We start from the raw sequence: 6,064 nt of genomic DNA, 5'->3' as shown, positions 1-6,064 counted from the left end.
GGCCGTAATCAGAATGACACTCGAAAAATTTTTAATTTTAATATATCGTAAAGAAAAATTTTTAATCTCTATAAAATTTGTCAGTTTTAGTATATTTGTGAAAATAAAGTTGTTTTTCTTTTTCTTTTTTTCTCTTTCTCTCTGTTTCTTTTTTGATATATTTATTTTGATATACTTTGCATTAACATTGTGACGCATATGTGAAATGATCATAATATTGAATTGAACATAATGTGTACTAAAAAAAGGATTTTGCAATAATAATCAAGTTTAAATAATAGCTAAGCATTGATAAATTAATTCCGATTAAACGATTAATATAACAAGTTATTTAATAACTGTTTGATTATTAATATTATGTTATATTAATAACTTAATAGGTTAGTTTTTTTATTTTAATTACTAAATAATTAATTATTTTATTTATACGTTTATTAAAATTATATTATCAAAAATTGTTTATTGTTACTAAACTTTTTTTTTAGTACGTGAAATGTAGAAGGAATTTTAAAAACATAGTATCTAAAAGTTTTTTTTCTAGATATTTTAAAAGTTCACATTATCTCTCAGTCGGCTAAAATAATAATCTCTTTTTTCGACGTCAACAACTTTCTCAATTCGCCAACAGACGGTAGACTTTGCAAGCTTAAATATAACCGTGTCACAAACATTCTGTAAATCATATTATAAAACAAAGTTGATATTACGGTATGATTAATTTTTAATTTAACCTGGATGTATTTTTGCGTCTGAGTAAGCAAATATCAAATATCAAATTCCACAGTGATAAAACGATTCTTTTTCTCCAAGCCTTATTAATGATCCAACTTGCGATTCTGTTTTTCATATGTGCGCGATGACGAGAGATACGAGGACTCGGTGTCGCAAAGGGATTAAATTGAACACGATTAACGTTCGGCGATGCCCCATGGATTGTAGTGAATGAATCACTGGGAATCGTATACACTGGTATTATGAACGACAAGGGGGTGCGTTACACGCTCGTTCGCCACCGCAACACGGGCAGAAGCGCGCTTGTAAATTTGACCGCGGTATATTCGTGGCAATGGTAAGAGCAATCACGCGACAGGGTCTGCCCGTCTGAATGTAATGAACGATTTAAGTTAAATTCATTGTTGGATACGACTGTCATTTCGTGAGAGAACTTGCTTTCGTTCGATTTTATCCTGATAAAGTCACACTTTGTTTGGATTTGCAACATATCCACCATCTGTTTCGTTTATTTTATAATATTATGCGAAACACAAAGCGGAAATTTCAGGGCAAATTCGACAATAAAAAAATTATTACATATCAGGCGTCATGTATTGCCAAAGTTTCACAAGTGTTTGAATTTCCGAGTTGGAGACTTTCCTTGTAAACGTTGTCCATCTTGTGTAAAAACTGTTTATAGACTTTGCTCATACAAGTATACACGGAGAGAATTTTTTGTTTGAAAATATCACATGCATCATAAAATTTATATAAGATTATCTATTATACATATTTATTGCTACCTAGCATTTATTAAAAAAATGAAGAATTATAACTATTTAATATATTTAAAATTATTGAAATTTCACTGTACAGTTTAACAAAAGTAATCAAACGTATTTTATATTCATACTGTGCTAAAATATATAATCGATATTAATGAATCAGAGAACTCACATAAAATTCTTCGAAATTCAATTTCCTACGACTACCACGATTTTCAGGGTAAATTTTATGAGAAAATTCTCTGTACATGCGGTACCAATATGTTTCGCATGTTTTTTTCTTCACCTTTCGCAGGGAGAAGCGGGTGCGATGATATACTTTTTCGAAAACAGTGTTGTCCGACACCGGTCGGTCGGGGTCTATGCGGGATGCATGTGTATATAGGAGAGTCCGCATTATATATTTATACCGGTAAGCCGAGCGTTTGCTGGATATTTACGACAGATTGTCCAGTTAAGCGGCTTTGCAGTTCCAATATTCTCGAAAGAGGCTGCTTTCCGACGAGACTTCCGCCCGCTCGCACGTCGATGCGACAGGAAGAATATAGTTTTATACGATGTCGTGTACGGTGCATTACCGCTCGCAAAATAAATCGCGTAGTCGATACCGCGGCGCGATCCGCCAACTTAGCGATAACAGCCACCGTTGTAACGGTGTAGCCGTTCGTGAAACAAAGGAAAAATCCACGGTTCATAGAGAACCTTGAGAATATTTGTTCAAATATGACGACCATTAGTTGTTATGTGAGACTGTTTTTACGTAAAATAGTATGACATTGATAATGATATCGATATCTCAACGTCGCGAATATAAGAGTTAGTTTGCTCATTTATTTGTCGTATAATACGGAAAGGACGTTATTTTTATTTAAAATTGGTTAAACTAAAATGTAAATAAAATCCTGATAAAAGAAGTTTATATACAGAATATTTCTTGTAACTCAATCATTTGGAGAGCATCAATATTTTTTTAGATAGGGTGTATATTTTTGTATAGTTTATAAATAAAACAATTTAAACACATAAAAATCATATTTAGATAATCTCGTAAAATAATAAAAGCATAATACTGTCTATTACGATATTTGCTCCTTCGAAATTAACAACTTTTTTTTATATTTTGCAATATTTTAAACAATTAAATTACAGAAAATACTGTATATAATTAAATATATAAATATGTATAATTATATATATATATATATATATATATATATATAAAATCTGATTGTATATATGTACATGAAATTATAAATTATCATTGTTGTCGGTAGTTGCTCGACAATCGAGTTTATCTGGAAGAAACTTGAAATATTTTAACTTTGTGACAAAATATTCTGTTATTGCAAGACTAATCATCGATAACGAAACGTAGATAAGACAAAGTGGCAATCTTCGTTGTCTCAACGTGTTTGTTTGCGGAACAGGGCAATCTCGCGATATTACACCGGAGAACAACGAACCGTTTGTATTCTTTGTTATTACGTATTCATTCTTCGTCAAGGGAGAGAAACGATGAACGGCAAGAATACGTCGCTAACAGTATTCTAGCAGCTGTTATTAATCCATTCGTTTGTCACGGACGCTTATCTTGTACGATTCTCTTCATCCCGGTGTCTCTTTGCGGATATTTCCTCTTCTTTTCGCTGCTCGCGCGCGTTCCTCGCGATAATCCTGCCAGTTTGTTCGTGGCGATTACAGAAACATTGCATTTACATCGCGGAGCAATTCCTTTTCCATAATATCTTCAGCGAGTTTATGATACCATGAATACCGTCTCGTGTATCTTGTGCATCTTCTTCGTTTTTGACTGCTCAAACAGGTATTTCACGATTACGTTAACACGTGTATGTTAATAAATAATAACATGTTTAGCGATCTTTCTCTTCTCTTACTAAAAATGTTTATTAAAAATGAATAATATTTCGCGCAATGTTGGCAATACAAATCGCTCGAAAGCTTTGTATACTTTTTCACACGTCTCGCATAATTAATTTGTAAAATAACAAAATAAACGATTTACTTGATTAAAAGGCAGTATAAAGTGATCCTCGCGATTATTGGTCTCTTTGGTACTAAAGAAAGAAAGAAGACGCACGGTCAAAATACGGTTTTTCAGGGTTGGTGGGCATATTTATTTCTCCTCCCTTTATCTTCGCACGGCACCGGGGGTACCGATAGCCGCAGGACGTTCGGAAGCGGTAGACTAGCCGTAATCGATCGGGTCGAGCCAGTGATTAGCGTGTAATCGAATAAGGCCGAGCGATCGTCGATTAGCGATAACCGATAGCCATCCCGTTAGGTAACCGATAAATTGCTGCACACACTCATGTACCAACACTCGCACGTCGCCCCGGGCTGTATAATCCGAATCGAAGACAGCAGAGCAAGGGGCACCGAGGTAGGGACCCCCTAGGATTCCGTGGCGAAGCCGTAAGTCGACGTCAGACGACGAGGCATCTGCTGCGAGTGCCCCGTTTAATATTCCGCCTAATTCAGCAAATAGCAATGCAATGGGACGCAAGGACCCGGCGATGGATCGCCCGAATTGTTCCGCTCAACGGAACATTTCGCATTTATGTTTCGCGAAATGGACATCGTCATTGGCATCAAGATCGACGTTCAGGTACAGGCCAATAAATCACGCGCCAGTCGATCGCAATGCAATGTCCAGAGCGTATCAGAATCGCGTAGCTTTTTTTTTTTAACCAGAAAATAATAGATACTTCTCTAACAATTATAACTGGCTGTAAGGTAAAAAAAATCTTGAAAAAATGTACGTGAGTGATTAAATATAACAAACGATTGTTTCATTTCGCATTGTGCTTTGTTTTCAGAAAAGTTTTCTTTCTCGAACGATTGATTGCATTTCAATTTAAAATGTGCACTCTGTCTTTCTCCTTTTCTTTCCGGTATTCGATAAAAGTGTCACGCAAAATTCTATTCTACAATCGGCGGAATCTTCCCGAGATGCCTTAATCGGCAAAAATCCGCCTGCACTTTAACGCTCGCAGATTAACAGAAAATTTATCACGACGATTTATATACGCGCGGTTTAAGGAGCGAACCCGCGAAAAACAGGGGGAAAAAGAACACGACGGGATACACCCTCTTACTCCCGGCGCGCGCTCCGTCATGGAGAAACCCATAAGAAAACAGAAAACCGACTCGTTCACGCTTCTTCGATGTTTCTCACAAAAAGGAAGGAAAAGTGCTGCCGAGGGAGAATTTCAGTTCCTTCTGTTTGTTTGTCCCTAAGGGACAAGCGGAGAGAGACGACGGTTAAACGTTTCACATCGACAGTTTTCGATGCAATTTTCCGAATCTATAGATAAGTGTTATTTTACTTGTTGCCGCGAATATTATGATTAAAGTGCATTTATATCGTCACTAATGTCTCAACGTTTTAAAGTAGTAGGTATTCCTATTCATTCTAAGAAAGTATTTCATATAAGAAGTAAAATTATTGCATTATAAACCGCAGTAGATAAAGAAATAGAAAGATTTTATTAAGTTACAGGAATGAAGGAAATAAAAATAGATTTAAAAGCTGAATTACATAACATTGCGTGCCATTTACCTCTGAAAAGATTAAATATAATTTGATACATGAATCTTACTTGAAATAATTTTAGATTTTTGTACGCAAAAATAAGCTAAACTAGAAAATTCGTGCGCATGAATACTTCAGAATTCTATAAATGAAATCCTTCCAGGATGGTAGTTAGTAGCCGAGAAAAATTTAGCTTTTTTTTTTATTGAATGCCCCTTACCTCAACCCTCTATCTTATCTCTCTTTTCTTATTTCTCTTCATCTTTCTAGCTTCCTTCACACTGTACAGAAGCGAATCTACGTGGAAATAACGACTGAAACTAGAGCCTCACACTGTCGATATGTCGATATTTGAAATTTATGTCAAGAAAGATAAAGTAGAGAAAAGCGTACGTTCTCTCTCTCTTTGCCTCGGACATGCAAAATTGTGACGCCTGAGAAAGCTCAAGTTTTATCCTAATTCCATTAAGAGTGTAATTTTATATTTGCAAAGTGTCAATATAAATATAGCTAGTCACAACTTCGACGAACTCATTGGAATTCTGAAAAAAGAGACCTGAAAAGTTTGGGATATATTCCTGGCCCTTTGCTCTTTCCGCCGGTTCGTATCTCTTCTTCTCGTTGCATGTAAATTTTCCCTTCCGTCCTACGCGCTCTCTCGCCGTGAGCTACTTTTTCCTTCTCCCTTCGAATTTCTCTGTACTGTGTGTCGTAAAGGATGTACCTACGACGATGCGATTTGAAATTCAACGATGCCGGACGCGGACGCGCGCGCTGCGCCGCTCGTCCTTCTTGTGTCGGACCGTTGTTCTGTTGCCACAGCTGCGGGTACCAAAGCTATCGCGTGTCCTCGCGAGATGTACTATCCTTCCGGTTGGATTCCGCGAGACTGCCGTTACCGGAGTACAAATGTTACCGGTGTCGTTCGGACATTTTGTACGCGTCGTCGAACATGCTTCCGGGCAATTAAGCTTTAAGAAGTAGAAGTACCTACTCACATTTTTTTGACGTT

Source organism: Monomorium pharaonis, chromosome 7, assembly GCF_013373865.1.
Source record: "Monomorium pharaonis isolate MP-MQ-018 chromosome 7, ASM1337386v2, whole genome shotgun sequence".
In the NCBI taxonomy this organism is placed as follows: domain Eukaryota; kingdom Metazoa; phylum Arthropoda; class Insecta; order Hymenoptera; family Formicidae; genus Monomorium; species Monomorium pharaonis.
This window is presented reverse-complemented; position numbering follows the sequence as displayed.